The 22,579-nt window shown below is 35.8% G+C and overlaps 1 long non-coding RNA gene across 2 annotated transcripts in view; it reads right to left on the reverse strand.

Annotated features, from left to right (window-relative positions):
- Positions 1 to 8,450: 8,450 nt before the first annotated feature.
- Positions 8,451 to 22,579, reverse strand: part of LOC127882265 (uncharacterized) — an 80,157-nt gene continuing 66,028 nt past the window's right edge. Inside the window, exons 1-4 of one of the 2 annotated variants that reach the window (XR_008050464.1) lie at positions 13,647 to 13,793; positions 13,395 to 13,503; positions 9,005 to 9,120; positions 8,451 to 8,612 (exon numbers count right to left, since the gene is read on the reverse strand). This is a non-coding gene — a long non-coding RNA (uncharacterized LOC127882265). Of the gene's footprint in view, positions 8,613 to 9,004; positions 9,121 to 13,394; positions 13,504 to 13,646; positions 13,794 to 22,579 lie in introns of those variants that run through there. The other variant, XR_008050465.1, reaches the window with a different exon arrangement.

Here is a 22,579-nt window from a genome sequence, read left to right on the forward strand (position 1 = left end):
TTTAAACACATAAGCCCTTGACATGACCCTTTAAGAACGCGTAGCATTATCCTAGATTTTCAAGGCAAAATGAACGCAATGGAAACATTTATTGGCGACTGCCGGGACATTGTTACTTTCCAGATTGACCCAAATAACACTTAACAGAAAATTACTTAAACAAAGTCTATATAACAAATACCTTTAAGAGAAAGTTTACAGGAGGATATAGAAGTCGACCAGGCATCGATTATGTTAAACAAGCTTCTACTCTATTAAATGACTAGTATTCAATCGAAATAATAAAAGGCGCTCTCCTTGATGATTTCGTTCAAGCAGGGTCGTTTTTATCTTATTCATTATAAGTTATTAAATTATTTAAATGATTAAACATATAACATTTAAAACCACCTTTTAAATAACAATTCAATGAATTTACATGTTATGTTTGTATTAATACACTCACAACCGTATTCAGATTGTATTATATGCGTGTTTTGTTTCAGAAAGACATGGGTGTGTATCACATGTCTTTCGGAGTCCGCATTTATAACGTCTTTCTTTTTCAGATTAATAAAGTGTATTAACGGCGCAGTATTTTAAGTTTCTAAAAAGACCCCTTTTAAATGTATCGAATACTTGTCTGTATAAAATATTTGGCATTGTTATACAAGCCTCTTTAAATTAAATCCATCTCCGAGCTGGTCGTGAGTAAAAACAGTACAAAGCTCCATGAAAATGACAAGTCGAATAATTCTTCATCAAGTGTGCACGGAGAGGTTATGACGATCGGATCATGAACTTTGTCCAATCTTCGCTGAAGTCGCAGAGAGTCGACATATGGAACGAAGAACAAGATTAATTTCCCGTTATTTTTTGTACATTATTTGATAGGTTAATGCATGGCCAGAAATTAACATACTGCGTACTGCGTACTCAGGTAAGCATGATCGCAATATGGTTTAACAATGAATCATAATATTTGCAAAAACACAGAGGAGGGACTTTCTGATGTTGGCTCTTTAAGTTGAATTTAAAAAGTGTTTTCTGTTGAAACTTCTTTAAATTTAGCAGTGTAGATGTAAAACAATATTTTAAAGAATACAAATACACGTGGAACGCTACGTTGGAATTTCATTGAAACGCCACGCGGCTCTGACATGAACGGACTGTAGTGATTCGTGCGTTTAAAAACGTGACTATAAGTATAAAACAGTAAAGTGTTTCTTTTAAAACACATTTAAGTATTTCAAAAACAAAAAAGAAGTTTCTAGAATAATGTTAATTCAATAATGAATAATGGATCTCTTTTTTTATTACCCGTCGACTTACCGGCCGATTCTGTGGGAAACTTTATTGTCTCCAATCTTATGTTTTGGAATTGTGGGCTATGTATTATCCATTTTGGTATGGAATAAAGGTTATTGGTTTATCTTTCCCCAAAAACTATTACTGGTAACATTATTTCTCTTTTTGAAGACACTGTTACAAGTAAATTGTGTCATTCATTAAAGTGGAATGGTCTTTCAACCATTATTGAAGCCTAAATTCTAAATAAATTAACGCAACCAGATGCCCGTTTTGGTGCAAAAGGTTCAAAACACTCTGTAAACGACATTAAATTATGCGGTGCATTGATTTACAAGAGCAGTCCCAAGGGTAAGCGCTTTGCGTATTTTGTGTCAAACATTGACAATAGTAAAACAGTTAATTATATGCAAATGCAAATTAAAACAATCGATACATTTAGTAAACGTAACCTTTATCCAAACTCCAGATTATGAGCGAAATATGTTCCTTTACAAGTGACCTTCACCTCGACCTGGCCCCAAACAAAGTCTGCAGTCCATTTTTAGCAATTCCAATATCTGGTGAGGTCAACATGTATGGTGTCTCAAACAAAATACCTACATATAAACAAAAACGTATTGAAATAAATGTTTTCTTTTTAGTAACAGTGAATTTGAAACAACTGGCCCCAAATGCAATTCCACTCTAAATCAACACAAACATTTATCAAAAAGTACCCATAATTACTCAAGTACAGCAAAAGACACTCTTATTGTGTTATAATGGCTAGGTTTAGCACATGTGACCTTACCTCAATTTGCCACAAAACCTGGATCTACATGCACGCTTGCATGCAATTTTCATTATGGCTTGTCAATAAAATAATGACAATTGCATATGTACAAAACATGAAAATGGGACATTATTTTTATAAATTGCAATTAAGAGTTCTTGCACATGGTCATTTGCGGTAAATTATTATCACAAAGACATACATTGAATTCTAATCAAATATTTGTAGTAGTATGTAATTCAGATATAGAGATGCTGAGTTTACCTGAATAATGATCACAAACATTTGTTTGAATAGTCTTTGAAGATGTTGCACGCTAAATTAAAATAGTAAAGCATGAACTATTTAATGAAGCACAGACTAATACAGATTTTGAAATTTATCGTTTTCATTCCTCCTCAGCGTTGAACGCATACACATAAACATTGGATGATTCGAATGTGCCCAACCTAACTATAACACCAAAACTGATGTTGTTTAAATACGATTGATTGTTTTATTTATTATAGACATAGCTTTGAGATCAACAATGAGTGTTCGAAAGCAACCTGACGAATTTGTGTCATGGTCATTGTACGTAATCAAGCTGAATTCCAACATGTGGTGGATTTCTGCGTAAATGGTATACCTTGCGCTCTTGCTAAACTGGATAACATTACCGAAAGTTACATAGAAACAGCCGAAATAGCAATACACGTACATGTAGTAGTAGCGGTAGTGGTAGTTGTAGTTGTAGTTGTAGTAGTAGTAGTAGTAGTAGTAGTAGTAGTAGTAGTAGTAGTAGTAGTAGTAGTAGTAGTAAGTAGTAGTAGTCGTAGTAGTAGTAGTAGTAGTAGTAGTAGTAGTAGCCGTAGTAGTAGTAGTAGTAGTAGTAGTAGTAGTAGTAGTAGTAGTAGTAGTAGTAGTAGTAGTAGTAGTAGTAGTAGTAGTACAAGTAGTAGTAGTAGTAGTAGTAGTAGTAGTAGTAGTAGAAGAAGTAGTAGTAGTAGTAGTAGTAGTAGTAGTAGTAGTAGTAGTAGTAGTAGTAGTAGTCGTAGTAGTAGTAGTAGTAGTAGTAGTAGTAGTAGTAGTAGTAGTAGTAGTAGTAGTAGTAGTAGTAGTAGTAGTAGCAGAAATAGTAGTAGTAGTAGAAGTAGTAGTAGTAGTAGTAGTAGTAGTAGTAGTAGTAGTAGTAGTAGTAGTAGTAGTAGTAGTAGTAGTAGTAGTAGTAGTTGTAGTAGTAGTAGTAGTAGTAGTAGTAGTAGTAGTAGTAGTAGTTGTAGTCGTTGTGGAAGTATTAGTAGTAGTATTAGACGTAGTAGTAGTAGAGGAAGTAGTAGTTGTGGTAGTGGTAGTAGTAGTAGATATAAGTGATATGACAGGGGTCGCTTATTGCTATCGATACCGGTAGATGCATAATAGTGAATTTAAAGCCAACTTCTTTTGTATTTCATGGCCTTATCAAGTCCCAAGATACTATTACGCGGTTTCTCTGTATTATAGCACCTGAGGCTAAAAAAACTGTCAAAACACAGATTTTGTATATCAAACAAATTGAGTGCTAACCAATAAACATTAATGTTTCACATATATTTACTTTAGTTTTTGACTGATTTTCATAAAATATTTTGTATATATTGCATCAATATAAATTTATAGTTAATTGACGATTGATTGAATAAAAACAGTGTTCGATGCTATATTTTAAATCGGGGCCCCTGTCCCGATTCGATGTCTAATAGAGACATGTCCATATTTAACTTTATTGCGTCATCAGTGTTTACTTCTGGAAAATGAAAACATTTGTATTCATGGATTTGTTAAACACATTTGTGCAATATCGGCCAGAAAATATTAGTTTGTGTAAGTAGTATACTCATTACTTACAACGGTAAAGGTAGCATGATTGATATTTCTAAGTGTCCCGTTTTTTGGTCAAATGTCATGGCATTTATTGGTGGAATGTTTCCGATTAGCACCTAAACAACACCTGCAATTATGATTATGACACTTTCCATTGCAGCTAGTGGGCAACATAGGCCCGCTTTTTATGGTGGTTAAAATAGTGTGTTCTGATTGGATAATACATTCATTTCTGCGTGGTAGAGTCCACACATAGGAGGAGCTATGGGTTGACTGACTAGATCGAAAATATTTTGCTGAGTATTTATGTTTAAGATGCACCCACACAGGCCCTTGTGTCCGATTGAGTCACTTATGCCCCTTTTTGCGAACATTTAATGAAAACTTGTTTTTTTGCCACTTGTTTACGCACATTGAAAGTATGTTTTGCCACTTTTCTAAAACTTCGTATTTGGCAGAACTTGAAAATGATCGCGGGAGAGCTGCAAAAACGTGTTTTTAATCAACCGTTAAAATTATGTGATACATTTAGTCTTGTCAAACTTCCTTTATTTCAAACATAAGTGATTCGATTTTTATGTAGCTTCTCGCAGCCTTTACAAGACTAACGAAAATCGCACAAACATTTCGCTGTCACACCCACGCGCATTTTTTTCCATGTAACGTCCTGAATCTTGTATGCCCTGAGCATATATTATAATGTTATTAATTAGTTGGATTCATATTGGCTTTTGTTATTGAGCTGAAGACAGCCGTATTGGCCTGCGACCTCAGGCCAATACGGCTGTCTTCAGCTCAATAACAAATCCAATATGAATTCAATTAATAAATGACAATTTTATTAACTAACTTTATAATATGAGTTGTGTTCTGAGAAAACTGGGCATAATGCATTCGCGTAAAGTGTCATCCCAGATTAGCCTGTGCAGTCCGCACAGGCTAATCAGGACGACACGTTCCACCTTAACTTGATTTTCGATAAGGAGGGACTTTCTTTAAACTAAAAGTACCATACAAGCGGGAAGTGTCGTCCCTGTTTAGCCTGTGCGGACTGCACAGGCTAATCTGGGACGACACTTTACGCACATGCATTATGCCCAGTTTTCTCAGAACGCGACTCATATTATTCTAATTTCAGCAAAATAAACTTAAATTTCACTTTCGAATTACAGGTTTTTGCTATTAAATGAAGTATGAAGTTTTGAAAAATAGCAAAATTTCTGTTCTATTCAACTCTTTCCAGTTTACATTCCATTGCAAAATGCTTTGAAAATGTTATGTACACCAAACTACCTATTAAGAGATATCTTGTTAATATAAAACGAAAATTGAATATTGTTGCAAGAGCAAACATATGTTCCATGCATTTAATTGCAAAAGAATAATTATTATGTTATTAATATTGTAATATGAAGGCGATATTACTGATATATATCCTCAAATATTGAACCATACTGTTGTTGTTACACTGCACAATTGGTATTGTCGAAAAAGGGAGCTGAAAATGTAAGGAGCTGAGTGCTTTAAGTAAACTGCAATATTATATTTTTAAAGATTTAAACTTTTGCACCAAAACAAAGCATACAACTTCAAAATGGCGTTCACAATTGTCGAAATAGATTCTCATATAAGACCGAGTTTTTCCTGGTTTCCGATTGGCTGAATCTCGTATAGGCGAGTTTCGAGCTTTATTGGCAAGGCTTAGCGTGTATGGGGCGAACAAATTGAACACATTCTCGCCTAACATTATAAAGTAAATTAATAAAAAGTAATATAAAAAGTTTTTAAAAAATACAGGCGCCCGAAAATTTAGAGACGTGTATGCTATGTGTGTTTGTCTATTATTATATTGAAATAAAAACAATAAATCAATGTGAAATATTATTGCATTGAAATCGTCTTTCTCTCCTTTGAAATAAATACAACTTTACATCTTTGCAATCACTTACCTAAAATTATACATAAAAACATCAACAATAAACTTTTTGCTTTCTTCATACGATATCATTTCAAATGCTCTTGGAAGAAACCATTGTTTATTACCGGTTACCCAATAACGAAAATTATATAACGTAATTTTTTTACGCCAGCATAACATTTTGGGATTTTGTCTGTAAATAGGGAATGCTTTGAAATGTGTGAGCCATTCACTTTCCGTTGAAATGTTATGAATATTGTTACGCTTGCATAGCATTTGAGTTTGGGCCTGTAAATATGAAACTATTGGAAATACAACGGATTCGCTTATGAGTCGAAATCTTTGGAATTTTGTAACGCTGGCTTAACATTTTTAGTTTGGGTCTTTTTATAAGGAATGACTTGAAATTTGATAGCAATTCACTTTCTGTGGAAATATTTTCTTATTTGAGTTTGAGTCTGTAAATAAGAAATTATTTGAAATGCAAGGGATTTTCTTATTAGTTGAAGTGTTATGATTTTTGATACGCCTGCATATCTTCTTGAGTTTGGGTCTGTAAATAAGGAATGATTGCAAACTTGAGAGCAGTGCACTTTCTGTTGAAATATTATATATTTTGTTATGCCGGCGTTACATTTGAGTTGGGGAATGTAAATAAGAAATTATTTGAAATGGGAGCTCAGTGCTGATGAGTTGAAATGTTTGGAATTTAGTTAAGCTGGCATAACATTTTGAGTTTGTGTCTGTAGATGAGGACGGATTGGAAACGTGAAAGCAATGCTTTTTCTGTAGAATATATTTTTATTTTGTTATGCCGGCGTATCATTTAAGCATGGGTCTGTAATGATTCGAAATGCGAGCGATTTGCATCTGTGTTGAAATGTTTTTAATTTTGTCACACTGGCATAACATTTTAAGGTTTGGTCTGTAAATAAGTCATGTTCAAAAATGCGAGCGGTTTGGTTTTGAATTAAAATGTCTGGAATTTTGTTACGCTGGCATAACAAATTCAGTTGTGGTCTGTAATTGAGAAATGATTCGAAATAGACGCGATTCACTTTAATTTGAGTTGAAATGTAAAGAATTTTGTTAAGCTGGTGTAACATGATTTGTATCTTCAATAAATTAGCATGTCGATTTCGTGTTTTGTTTTAGGAGTTACATATAAATTATTACAAAAAAGATTTTTAAAGAAACATTGAGATTCAAGAGTATTTAAAAAGTTTTGACTCAGTGCTTAAGCCAATCCTAACATGCGGGCGGAAATTTGCTGCCATACCTTATCTGAAAATATACAAGATTTTCTTGTTCCACATAGGTAAGCCTACAATTGTATGGCTCTAGGGAAGAATGGAAGATAACAATTATGTCTAGACTATAATTTCAAGTGTGTTAAATTAGATTCTTTAATAAGAACGAGATGGAAATGTTACATATTATTATATGTGTATATACATTTTTTGTATTTTCAAGAAAAAAATGTTTATAGCTAAAAACGTTTGTACGTACATGTCTTTCAGTGTTTCTCACTTGTGCATAGTATGTGTATGTACATGTATGCTCATTTTAGTAATTTTTTTCCCTGATATCGTCTATGATTTTATTTCGAATAGGCGATTGTAAGGTGGGGAACATTAATTACAACATCACTTTTGATGAATTCAAAGCTCGTGTGTATAACGACTTTAAGCTATAATTGATTTGAAACGATTTATACAAGCTAATATTTTCCCATAATCGCCTACGGTAGGCTACATATATGTGAAAACAACAGACGTCAAAGATGTTTTTGTTTCTCCCCCCCCCCCATTCTTTTTTTCGTTTGCTATATTTATCTCTATATGTATTTTCAAGGCAAACACGTTAGCTTTGGTTCGCTAATTGAATGTTGTTGTTTTTTTATACACACATCGTTTAAAGTTGGAAAAGAAAAATATAGTATTAAGTTATTGTTTACTGTATTCTCGTGTTAGTTATCAATTCATAACCATGATATACCATACTTTTCATCTCATTAATTATAGTATTTATGTCTTTTGTTGCTACACCGTCATTACATGTACATTTATGTTTTCGTTTTGGCTACGTACACATGTATTTGCCAATAAAATTGACTTGACTTTACTTGTTAAATACTGGTGTAAACTTATTCACATGCCATAACATAGATACTCCAAAAACTGTTATAATATGTTGAAACGCCAGGATGTTTTTAATGTCGATGTATTTTTACAACTTTTTGAAGATCGCCTAATTTGTTGTAACACGTTTACATGGTCAGGGAATTTAGTCAACTCGTCTAGATGTGAAACATATAAAATGTATAAATCATTGCTTAAACCAGAAAAATACGTCGCGTAAAATACCACCTACTATATAAAATAACTTGCAAAGTCAAGATGTGCCAACCACAAGTTTAAATATTGAAACCGGACGACATCTTGGTATAGAACATGATCTTACTTATTGTATACATTGTCTAAATGTAGTAAACACTTGTGTCATTGAAAACGATTTTCATGATTTTCATGTATTTTTTCATTGTTCTGAATTTCACCTTTTTTCTTTGTATAGTGGAAACAATAATGAACTCGATTTTATTAATCTAATAAAAACGAAACATAGGCGTATATTGAATAAAATTACATTATTCATTTATTTCTTAATACGAACAGCATACGTATAAAACATTTCACAACTCATGCATGTATAATGTTACTTTTTTGTAGATAAATATAGTCAGCGATTGTGTTCGTATGTTGTATCCGCCTCGGAATCAAAGATTCATTTCTGAAAAAGAAGAACACACATTAACTTCAGAAAAGTATTATTTCAAAGGATAAGGAACAGTTTAACAAACCAATGCGTTTTTCTCAAAGTACTATAACACAAATAATGACAATAAACAATTTTTCGCCGGATCAAAAACTTAAATCAATATTTGTGGTTCAATAAAAAATAAATGACAGTATACATAGAATATACGGTGTGATCTCGCGAGACATCATTACTGAAAACGGAGACCACGGAATTTATGCAAGTACTTAAATACCATATTGCGCAAAATCCCATGCCAGAGAGCTAAATTGTTTGAAATCTAAATATAAATATTAAATTTGTATTTTAATAATACTGCATAATTACAATTAAATCAATTGGCAGCCAATAAATAAAAATCTCACGTGGCATTCCGGGCTGTTATTAGGACAACACAATCTACGCAAACCCCACCTGCCACAACGTTCGACCAGGCATTCGTTCCACTTACAGTTCAACGCACAGGCGCACCCGTCGGTCGCTGAAATAAAACAGAAACATACAACACATATGAGATGCTTTTGTCGTAAAACAAATTTACAGGTTGCAGTTTCTCATTACTAACTCTGATGCTTCGGTTTTACATCCCTGATTGTTCTTATCGTCGAAAGTGTCTGAATAAAAATATATACAGATCGCGGCAGTCCCTCTGAGATATGGAATTAGAAATTCATATTGGTACATGCAAGTATTCCAAAACCCGAATTTTCTCGTTCAACGTTAACACTTTTCGTTTTGACATTTTAATTTCTGCATATACATGTACTCTTAAGGAAATCTGACTCGATTATGATACATAATGAGCTGTAAAAATTAAAACACATCAATTGAAAACAAACAAACAGACCTGATTGTAAAATTTATTAAGTAAATAACAATGTGATTGGCTAACAAATATCTACTAATTAGCTTTTTTACAAATTGGTAATGTACGGATTTCGACAGATGTTGCCGATTAATAGTTTAATTTCCGCACTTCTCAGGAAATGTTTGTCGCGTACAGTGTTTCTGCACCTGTTATCTATACTCGAGAAAAATCGGCGTTGCCTCTTAACGATCCACATAGTAAACTATTTAAGCTGTAGACTGTGCGCAATACGTTCCTCTATTATTCAACTCAATAAATTGATACGCAGTCTACAACAATAACGGTCAGAACCGGTCAACGAGACAAAGCATAATCATAATGGTTGTGAAAACAAAGCAGAGGTGTAACAGTACATCTTATAGGCTTAGATAAACAATAAACACGGATTTGTCCCTGAAAGATCAATAGATTTAACCACTTTTACCTCCTAGGGGTCGCTTAATTCAAGATTCGGACATCATAATACACACAAATCAGCGGTCGCTGGTCGCTTAAGACAAGAGTCGCTTAATACAATATTAGTATATAGCGAAATAGCTCCGTGGGATTTCAAAATGGTCGCTTAAGACAAAGGTCGCTTAATACAAGTGGTCGCATCCACAAGATTGTCTGTATAGCATTACTAATATGCGTCCAGACAGCATAGCGAAACAGTCGCGACACATTCCGATATTGCCCATCTTTATTTTTTAGTTTAACATAAGGACGAAACATTTCTATTTTCTACGAATTCTGTCGTACTTCTTCAAGCAGAATTTATTCAATTTTCGAAAGTTAAAATCATTTGCGAATACAACAACTACGATGCCCACACATTCGACTTTTGTTTTCAACTTTTACCTTTATTTTTGATGGACGGAGACGTGTGTAACAAATAACAAGGCATCGTATGACGGTTAGCATCTTGGACACGACAGTATCTAAAGTATTTTATCCTTTTAAATAATACTTTTCTGAATTAAATGTGTGTTCTTCTTTTACAGAAATGACTGTTTGTTTTCTTTAAATTATTGAGCAACAATTTTGCCGACTTGACAGACTTTTAATGCATCATGTCTTGTTGTGAGCCGGAATTAAATCATTTCCTAGGCCTAATTGATCCGCAGTCGCCTATTTGTATTCTATGTTTTATTTGATTGAGTTGTTCAAGTTTTGAAAAAGCTAGTTGTCCTGCTTTTTAGCCAAGCTGTAACCAACTTTTGAAACTGAGTTTCCTGGGCTTAAATCTACTGGCCCCAGGCTAACAGGCAACCACAAACCTATAAGTTATGATGTAAGATCTGACATTGTATTGAACTCATTCAATTTGCAAGTCTGAAGACATTAAAGGGACATTTTCACGTTTTGTCTGTCACACTTTTCTGGATCCTGCGATAACTCTAAAAGTTCGTCATATTTTTTCATGACACGTGAAACATGGATAGATGGCAATATGGAGATTATGCACGTCATTTCATTGTGTTCCTACGTCAAGAATTCTGGTTGCTATGGCAACAATTTTTGTTTAATCTGACCATGGTGGAGTTTCACCGGTTTGGGACAATATTGCTTGGCAATCTCTTGTTTTATTCTTTTTTATTTTTAATGGAACTTTTAAGATCCAATGTTTACATTTATCAATATAATTAAGCATTTAATGACAAACTGTGAAAAGGTCCCTTTTAGATGTTTACCAAAAAATACCACAAGGTAAAAATGTAGAACTCATTGGTTGTTTATTTGATTTAAAAGTGATTTTGTTTATTTGCCTTGTCAGCAAGGTTACTTAGAAGTTATTATCACTTTTATCTTATTTCAAATCATTAATAGAAAAGATAATTTAAGCTTCATTTTGGAATAAACAGGGCTTAATGCATATGAATTAATTGTCATCCCAGTACCAGAGACTCTCTTTAAATGAAAAACACCATAAAATCAGAAAGTGTCGTCCTTGATTAGCTTGTGCACATTGCACAGGCTAATCAGTGTGCACGGGCTAATTTGGGACACCACTTATTTGACATGCATTAAGTCCCGTTTTCCCTGAAAGCAGCCAATATTTACTGATTTCAATGACAAACTAGCCAATGTCGTCGCACAAGCTGTTAAACACTATTGATTGCATACACACACTCACTGTCTGCAGTGTATCAGTGGTGAAGTATAAACAGGCAGATGCGGTGGTAATTGTTCTTAGCGTAGTTAAGAGCAGACTGACTTGCAACGCATACCATTAAACTTAGTTCTTCGCAAGCGAACAACTAAAAACGATAAACGACATCAAATTACTGTTCAGAGCGGTTTATGTTATTCTTATTGAAGTTTTCAAGATGTACCGATAATATACAATCATAAATATGTTTTTAATTTTGTCGATTCTGATTTATTAGTGAAATATTGAACTGTTAGATCGACTACTTCAATCAGATCGTTTTCCCGAAAATCCCGAGAGTCCATCTCCAATTGGTTGTGTTTTGTCAAAGAAATCACCTAACTAGAGATCCTTCATAAATTGCTTATTATTAGAATGAAAATACAAGTTCCGAAAGCTGGTTTGGCAGTTAATTTTAGCGGACGAAAAAAATAGGATAATATGTATGATAAACGATAACAAACGTCCGAGATGGACCAGACTTCCAAATTGGCCCATGCCTCATAACGGCTCTCGGACCAAAAGACAGTTGGTCAATTTAAGATGTCCGACAAAGCCCTACTGTATGCTAATGTCTAAGTATTTGTTCTTGATAATTATGCAATAATATTTATAGAAAAATACTACTCAGCTAATGCGAAACATAATTTGCATGTTTTTGTTGCATTTATAACTGTAAATAAATAAAACCTACATAATAATTTGTATTTTATTTCGGCTTGCGTTAGGTATGAATATCATTTCGATAGAGTGTGAAAAGTCACAGTTGCGCATATATTCGTAATATTGCGACATATTTTAATTGGTAAATTAATAAAGGAACCGAGAAAAAACGAGAGCGACGATGGCGTTAAAAGCATAGGTGCAAGATACAGGGAAGAATGGCGTCACGTGGTATAATGTAGTTCGATATCGCCATCCGCGAATTTCTCAAGTCAATAATTTCAAACAATTACCGACTATTTAAATAGATAATCTTTCCATTTACATCAGTGTTTGAAACGCTTATGAAAAATAATTACCCAAGCCTTTCAAAATTTAAGCACGGACAGATCTGTATCGAACTATTCTTTTCACAAATGAAAATAGACGCTACCCTATTCGTCTGCGTCAAGAATTTGTCGTAAAACTTGTGGTAAGCGTTAGATGCAGACGTGCACAACAGATTGAGTTCTGAATACAGATTTCTGAATGCAGATTTTTATAGAAACTCCTCACAGAAGTTACTTCCCTTGCTTCGCCCGGTCAGTAACTTCTAGTATAAGGGAGGCCACTGCGTAGGAGATTGAGATTTATAGTGCAGATAGAATTGTTTTACGAACGAAATTTGTTTTAGGTTATAAGATTTTTTAACATAAAACGGTCTTAGAAAAATTCACTAAAAACGGTGTCAGCAATATTCTTGGAAGAAAACGTTAGAAAAACGTTTCCAAAATTTTTTTGTAAGAATGACCATATACTAAATTAAATAGATGTTTCGTCTGATTTTTGATCAGGTAAGGCTTCATGAAGGGCAACCGATCGATGTGGATTTTCGAAATGTGGTATATACCATAAGCATAGGTGCGTTAACGCACCTATGCTAAAAATCGAATTCGGTCTATAGTTATATCGTTAAATTGCCTCTTTCAGTAAAATAGTTCGACTGCAATACATCAAATTAATTTTAATTTGTCCAAAATAACAAGTTGTAATAATAACTTCGATATAAAGAAGAAAACTAAACATTAAGACACATGTCATTGAAATGGCATACCTTCTGCCTGCTGCACTAAACTCCCTGCGAGGACGCACACAACCATGAGGACAACCAATATCCTGACAGACGACATTGTTCCGGTTATGATGATAACAAATCCCGAATTCTGTAAAAAAAAGAACACAACACATCAGCAGTGTAAATATATTATCATTTTCGTTTTAAAATACAATATATATTTATTAACAATGGTTTTTAGACATAAATTTATCCAACGAATATTTACTTTAACTGTAAAATTTAACTCACCTAGTAAGTACTTTAACGGCACAGGTATCAACTTGATTTCTTGTTATGAATACGTGCAAATATATAGGTTTCCTAACAGGATTTGTTTATCATTCGATCGTTTAGCGCTTAATGAGTTAGGAGAAAACACATTAAATCCGGTGTAATACAAACATCAAACATACGGGTACCACCATGCACATTACAAATTTAGGGTATCCAAAAATATTTATGTGATGTTATTGGACGTTGATTTCAGCCAATGGTTCACAGTTTAGAAACACTTTCACGCGAAAGTGTCTTTTCCAAACCAGTTTTTCCCGTTTTAGCGGTTGAATAATCCACTCTGATTTCATCAGTCATTACCTTTAGGTATGCACATACATGCAGTCGTAAAGTCGTTCAGGATGTGGTTAGGTTAGTCACTAATTCATTGCTATATTCAATTCAATTTAGAAAAAAATATTTATACGAACGAATTCATGCATGGGACTCGAATTCTATTTTTGTCCGACAATTTAAATGTCAAACATTAATAAGGGTATTTATTTATAGAACGGATACGTTTTGTTAGCAAAGAATCTCAAATGATTTAATGATTCAATGTTTGCGATGTCATGGTTCGAGGACTCCGAATGAGATCTGCAATATTCTAATAAATCAATATAGACAATCATTTGCAACTATACTCGTTGTAAAGGATGCTTAACACCCGAGGTCAATCGTGAATGTCCGTTGAGGCACATTTCTAGAGCATGGCAGCAGAATATTCACGTAAACCCGTTTCCTGATAAAGAATTAAATACGCATAAGCCTCCGTTTAAACAAATTTCTTGAGAATAGCTGCAGAATAATCAAATTAACCGGCTAACTTATAAAGTTGATGTGCATAAGCCTTCATTCAGACACGTTCTTTGAGCACAGCTGCCCAAAAGTCATGTTAACCCTCTAACTGGTAAACATTTTAAGATTCTAATACGCATTAAACCCTCCTTTATTTGAAGACAAATGTCGATTTAAAATGGAACAACACTCTATTTTGGTGGTGGAGGTGGTGGTGGTGGTGGTGGTGGTGGTGGTGGTGGTGGTGGTGGTGGTGGTGGTGGTGGTGGTGGTGGTGGTTGTGGTGGTTGTGGTGGTGGTGGTGGTGGTGGTGGTGGTGGTGGTGGTGGTGGTGGTGGTGGTGGTGGTGGTGGTGGTGGTGGTGGTGGTGGTGGTGGTGGTGGTGGTGGTGGTGGTTGGTGGTGGTGTGGTGGTGGTGGTGGTTGGTGGGTGGTGGTGGTGGTGGTGGTGCTGGTGGTGGTGCGTGGTGGTGGTGGTGGTGGTGGTGGTGGTGGTTGGTGGTGGTGGTGGTGGTGGTGTGTGGTGGTGGTGGTGGTGGTGGTGGTGGTGGTGGTGGTGGTGGTGGTGGTGGTGGTGGTGGTGGTGATGGTGGTGGTGCTGTTGCTGCTGCTGCTGACAGAGAGGTTTAATACATGTTAATTTACTAGTCCAGTGTTATGATGTGATAGTTACCTACCCTGTTTATACGTACCAATTAACTATTGCTTTGAGGTGATAGTAAACGAATAAGCTCGACTGAATGATCATAGAATGTCCGAATATAAGTGTATATGTTTAAGATATCAAATTATTTTGCTTCGTTAACAAAAGCTTAAAGCGCTTTGCATCGTACATATTTAGTCATTTTATGTACTGTTATATAACAGACATATACCATGGCTTAAACAGGTTTTAGAGAAACGAACTATGAAGTGTAAGCTTAGGACACAGTGTAATGATCATCCATTTGTATATTTTTTTGGAAACTTCTGAATAGGATATTAAGGATAGTATTAAAGGGTTTCCTCAGGGCCCATACGGCATGTTACGTCCGACTTCAATTCATACTCCGGGGATGTCTTGCGACATTCCTTATGCGCGTGTGTATGTAAGTGAGAGTTTTATAACATGTCCCGCGGCGTTTTCACAACTGTTTTTATGTGCGTTCCTGTGACATCTCATATTTTAACCCATTTATGCCTAGTTGACTCTCCCATCCTTCTAAATTGGATCAATTTATGTCCAAAATTAGGGATGTCTAGAAGATTTATTTCTATATTTAGAATATTTCTTTCAGAAATTCCTTTAAGCATATAGCGCAGACCCAGATGAGACGCCGCATCATGCGACGTCTCATGTGGGTCTACGCTGTTTGCCAAGGCCTTTTTTCTAGACGCTAGGCATAATTGGGTTAAATGACATCCTGTATCTACCGCCCGAGGTAAAAAAAACTTATATACGCCCAAACATAAGAAACTCGGTTACGTCCCTAATATTCGCGGCTGACTGGGTTCACGCGTAATCGATTAGAGGAGACGGTACTTGATTGCCACTGATTATCGATTAAATTACATGGTAGGTGGACAGCCTGTTACCCTGTTGGTACTAAGGTAAAACGCCCTTCGCACGAACTAACACAATCTCGGGCGTGATTTACTAGACTAACGAAAATAGAACTGAATTTTAAATAATAGCTGTAATTTACAGCTAGTCAGTTGTTACTGAAAGATTTTGAATGTTGAGTACCCGCAGCTAGAAACCCTACCAGTCCAGTATGGTATCCATCAACCAGACTCACATAGAAACCCTACCAGTCCAGTATGGTATCCATCAACCAGACTCACCTAGAAACCCTACCAGTCCAGTATGGTATCCATCAACCAGACTCACATAGAAACCCTACCAGTCCAGTATGGTATCCATCAACCAGACTCACATAGAAACCCTACCAGTCCAGTATGGTATCCATCAACCAGACTCACCTAGAAACCCTACCAGTCCAGTATGGTATCCATCAACCAGACTCACCTAGAAACCCTACCAGTCCAGTATGGTATCCATCAACCAGACTCACATGCTTTCACAGGAAACCCTACCAGTCCAGTATGGTATCCATCAACCAGACTCACATGCTTTCACAGGAAACCCTACCAGTCCAGTATGGTATCCATCAACCAGACTCACAGCTAGAAACCCTACCAGTCCAGTATGGTATCCATCAACCAGACTCACAGCTAGAAACCCTACCAGTCCAGTATGGTATCCATCAACCAGACTCACATGCTTTCACAGCCTCTCTAACTACTTAATCGTACAGTCTCTTAACATGCGATACATTCCATATCGCAGGGTATCAAGGCCAGTGCGTGGTCAGTGTGTCAGGAAATCGTCCTTACAAAGCTATGGCATATGCTAAAGCGATACAACAAACATCGTTCGGCGAATGCTAACGTTTCATGCACACTAGGGTACATCATTTAAAAAGACATGTGCACTTTACTAGATACTGAATGTGCTTAGACCATTAACATGATAGTCATCTTGTTTGGTTCATTTAATAACAAATATTATATAAACTTATCGAATGTACTTATCATAATTAAATTTATTAACGATACTATAGATAATATATACACCAGTCAAATTGTATGGCAAACAACTCAAACATGTATGTAAAGAACGCGCGCGTATGCATATTTAAAATATGTATGGGCGATTCATGATAATGCGGTAACCCAATGCTTTTATTGCATTTTACTCAAAGTATTGTGCATTTAAGCTTTAGATAAATTATTATCAATATATAATTTTGATAAATAAATTTTAAAATCTGGCTAAACAGCTCGTACAGATATGGATGGGTTTCAGTTTACATTTATGAAAAAAACCCATCCGCAACATAAGTCACCACAATTCTAATTGACTCACTGTTAACACGCTTGATATATTAAAGCTTAAAAACAACTGTACAAACGGATGTTATTAAAATTCATAGACAGTTTTACCCTACGCCATATCCTGTATCAAAGCACAAACTTATACCCTGTAATGAAATCCCAACATCAAATTTAAATCGCTACAATTTCTGGCTTTTTAATATTAATTTTTGAGTAAAAATAGTTTTTAAGTATGAAGTTTAAAAACTCTTTTTCTATCATACCTTAGACTGGACAACGAGCTAGGTAACACAATCTTCTTATATGCTTGCAGACAATTTGCTGATAATGCACTTGTATACAATGTCAGCGTAACGTCCGTATTGATTTCAAGCTTAATGCTCAAGGTCTCTATCACACAAACATATAAAGTCAAAATCTGTGCATGATTGCATAGTTGTAGGAAATCAAGTGAAACATCATATCAATGAAATCTTTTTTTTTTATCAATCGGTACATAGTCATTTAAGAACATGTTGGACGGTACGTGTCTTTAGCTCCAAATAACAGAAAGGTGTCGGTGTATATATGTAACTATGATTGTTTCATTCGCTCGTTCTTCCTATAGGTCGGTTGGTGGAGGTTTCCAAACTTACTCTTGAACATGAACTTAATCTTGCGTTGCGATGAAGGATTTCACAATTGATTGCTACAATTATAGGCCTATTTTAGAATGTGTGTCGCTCACAACTACCAGATAGAGTCTGTCAATGTTAAGTCATTACATTTAAGGTGACGCATGGCTTACCCAAGCTTTTACTGTTAATTGCGTATGGTATGCAATATCATAAACTTAAAATACACTGCTCATTTACATGCTTGAAGGTTTAAACCATTGATAGAAAAAATATTTCACCAGATTAAACGAGTGATGCGACCATTCCCCAATACGTTTCAGATGAGTCGTTCAGACGAAAACAACTATTAAGCACATATTGATGTAAAAGCGTCATTACCAAACATCAACAGCATGTACATTTAATGTGATGACTATCATCAAAAACAAATTAAATAGTTTACATCCTAGTTTATTGAAGTAAATTATTTCGTTTTTTCTCAATTAACTCAATTTTCCGTTACCAGTCAAGTAGAGTCCGAAGCTCATTAAAATAAAATCCTAACATCCACTCAAAGATTTGTCGTTGTTAGCCGGATGTTTAAGAAGCGTCAGACAGAGAATAATTTGAAATTCTAATATTGAAACAATAACCATGGATTTTTCGAATCAAAGAACTCAGTTTTCTCGAGCAAAACATGATATTACGTATATTGCTCGAGCAAAGCTCATGTTTCACTTTAATTTTGTGATATGTGCTAAAATGATTTCCACGCCTATCAGAGAAAGTCATGTACTTCATACTCATAATGCTTACATAAGTAAAAGAAATGCTGCATGCAATATACGTTAGAACGTTCAGCTGGTTTACATCTCGTGTTATTGCTGTTGTTGTTGTTAATGTTGTAAAATGTCTTTTAGGCCACTTTTAAAATAAAAAGCGTACAGCAAATGTACATCATAGACCAATAACTGGTGCAATTTTATTATGTAAATTTTCATAATTTTTAAGATAAATCGGGTTAAATTATAAGAATAATAATATCTACAGCCGCCAATCTATAACTAAATTCACAGTTATAAAATTTCATCACGTTGCGTTATAATCTGAATGTAATGGCTTTCATATAACGAAATGAGAATTTTGTTTGGAATCGATGAAAAATACACGAATATCAATTAGGAATCTGGCGAAGGGGCTCAAACCGATCATAACGTTGATTGAACAAAAAGTAAAGTATTGCCCGTCAGCAGTAATAAGCGTGTATTACTTTAACAAGTACACACTATATTGCGGTAAATGTATGTATTTCTTATAAATTCAAAACAAAGTAAGCCTAACGTTTAGTGTTTATTTATTGAATGTCTTGTACTTGCATAGAACGTTCTAAAAAAACTCGTATTTTGATCATTAATTAGTCAATATTTCTATAAATAGCGCATGGTGACGATTTTATAAGTTTTTATAAAATTAAAAAAATTCTGATCCTGGTAAGCTAAATATTGCGACTTGCTTTGAAGTTTTAATTTAGTGAAAACGCAAAACAAGTCTATATTTCCTCAAGATATAAAGATAAATTTGCAAAACCACTTAAAATCTTGGTTAAATAACTAAACGCCAACGAATGAGCAAATCTAAATACATGTATTAAAATTACACTACATTAAATTTAAGGGTAAACGTAATGTATACAAGTAAAATATGTACATGTAAAATGTAAATCCTGGGCATTAAACTTAATGGAAATTAAGAAGATAATAATTTACAATGATATTTATACGACTGAATTCATGCATGAGATTCGAATTCTATTTTTGTCCGACAATTTAAATGACAAACATTGATAAGGGTATTTATTTACAAAAACGTTTTATTAGCAAAAAATCTCAAATGATTAAATGATTCAAAGCTTGCGATGTCAGGGTTCGAGGAGTCCGAATGAGATCTGCAATATTCTAATAAATGAATATAGACAATCATTTGCAAATATACTTGTTGTAAAGGATGCTTAACCCCTGAGGTCAATCGTGAATGTCCGTTGAGACACAACTCAAGCATGGCAGCAGAATATTCACGTAAATCCGTGTACTGATAAAGATTCAAATACGCATAAGTGGTGGTGGTGGTGGTGGTGCTGCTGCTTCTGCTGCTTCTGCTGCTGCTGCTGCTCCTGGTGGTGCTGCTGGTGGTGCTGCTGCTGCTCCTGGTGGTGGTGCTGCTGCTGCTCCTGCTGGTGCTGCTGCTCCTGGTGGTGGTGGCGCTGGTGCTGCTGCTGGTGCTGCTGCTGGTGCTGCTCCTGGTGCTGCTGCTGCTGGTACTGCTGCTGCTGGTGCTGATGCTGGTGGTGCTGGTGCTGCTGCTGCTGGTGCTGCTCCTGGTGGTTGTGCTGCTGCTGCTCCTGCTGGTGCTCCTGGTGGTGCTGCTGCTGGTGCTAGCGGTGGTGGTGCTGCTGCTGGTGCTGCTGATGGTGCTCCTGCTGCTGCTGGTGCTGCTACCTCTGGTGCTGCTGCTGGTGCTCCTGTTGGTGCTGGCGCTGATGCTCCTGGTGGTGCTGGTGCTGGTGCTCCTGCTGGTGCTGCTGCTGGTGCTGGTGCTGCTGCTCCTGCTGGTGGTGCTGGTGCTCCTGCTGGTGCTGGTGCTGCTGCTGGTGCTGCTGCTTGTGCTGGTGCTCCTGCTGGTGGTGCTGGTGCTGCTACTGGTGCTGGTGCTGCTGGCCCTGCTGGTGCTGCTGGTGCTGCTGCTGACAGAGTGGTCAAGTTGTTCAACACATGCTAATTTACTAGTCCATTCTTATTATGTGATAGTAACCTACCGTGTTTAAACGTACCAATTAACTATTGCTATGAGGTAAAAGTAAACGAATAAGCTCGACTGAATGATCAGAGAATGTCCGAATATAAGTGTATATGATTAAGATATCAAATTATTTTGCTTCGTTAACAAAAGCTTTAAGCGCTTTTCATCGTACATATTTAGTCATTGTATGTACTGTAATATAACAGACATATACCATGGCCTAAACAGGTTTTAGAGACACGAACTATCAAGTGTAAGCTATGGACACATTGTAATGTGCACCCATTTGTATGTTTTCTGGACATTTCTGAATAGGATATTTAGGATATTATTAAAGGGTTACCTTGGGGCCCATACAGCATGTTACATCCTACTTCAATTCATACCCGGGGGATGTATTGCGACATTCCTTATGCGCGTGTGTATGTAAGTGAGAGTTTTATAACATGTCCCGCGGCGTTTTCACAACTGCTTTTATGTGCGTTCATGTGACATCTCATATTTTAACCCATTTATGCCTAGTGAACTCTCCCATCCTTCTAAATTGGATCAATTTATTTCCAAAATTAGGGATGTCTAGTAGATTTATTTCTATATTTAGAATATTTCTTACAGAAATTCCTTTAAGCAAACAGCGCTGACCCAGATGAGACGCCGCATCATGCTGCGTCTCATGTGGGTCTACGATGTTTGCCAAGGCCTTTTTTCTAGACGCTGGGCATAAATGTGTTAAATGACATCCTGTATCTACCGCCCGAGGTAAAATAAACGTATATAACCCAAAAACATAAGAAACTTGTTTACGTTCCTAACATTCGCGGCTGACTGGTTTCACGCGTAATCGATTTGAGGAGTCGGTACTTGATTGCCACTGATTATCCATTACATTACCCTGGTAGGTGGACAGCCTGTTACCCTGTTGGTACTAAGCTAAAACGCCCTTCGCACGAGCCAACACAATCTAGGGCGTGATTGCTTGCTTTTTTAATAGTAATATTCGAGGTCTTCTTGCAAACGTGATTTGTTATGACCAAACAATCCTGCTTTATGAAGATCAAGATACAATTTCTAATACTATTACATATGATTCCAACTGTAAAACCTGTAACTCTTTAAATATGCTCATAATTTAATTTTGTTGAAAAAGTTTATATCAACCATCATTAAGAACCGGAGTGAGGCAATGCTGCTATCACCTTAAATGCTAATGCAAAGTAATGAGGATGGGTGACTTGAACAGCCTAATAGCACGTGTAGTCTATTCATTAGCCTATGTAGCAAATACAGCTTGTATAGATATTTTATACGAAAGGTTGACATATACAAACTATTTAGCGCATTCAGCCCATAAGCAGCTCAGTCATTGGCCCATTGATTAGAAATAAAGAGTTATCCTCCGATAGCGAACTAGTACACGTCAAACAACCCATCGGCTGTCTGTCGGGATTACCTAGTATCGGTAGCCCGGTACCGACTTAATGAACGCCAACCACCTGCGAGCTGCCCGTTGGGATGACCCAATGTCTGGCCAATGTTTCAATTAGCAGACGTATCTTCACAAATTAAATTTACAAACACATGAAAAATAATCAGCATATTCATTACATCATATTTTTCACGTGCTATTAAATGGAGCGTTCTCAGTTGAACTAGGGTATGTACTTTTTTGTAAACCCATTTATGCCTAGTGGACTCTCCCATCCTTCTAAATTGGATCAATTTATTTCCAAAATTAGGGATGTCTAGTATATTTATTTCTTTATTTAGAATATTTCTTACAGAAATTCCTTTAAGCAAACAGCGCAGCCCCTTATGAGACTTCGCATCATGCGGCGTCTCATCT

This window comes from Dreissena polymorpha, chromosome 5 (assembly GCF_020536995.1).
Source record: "Dreissena polymorpha isolate Duluth1 chromosome 5, UMN_Dpol_1.0, whole genome shotgun sequence".
In the NCBI taxonomy this organism is placed as follows: domain Eukaryota; kingdom Metazoa; phylum Mollusca; class Bivalvia; order Myida; family Dreissenidae; genus Dreissena; species Dreissena polymorpha.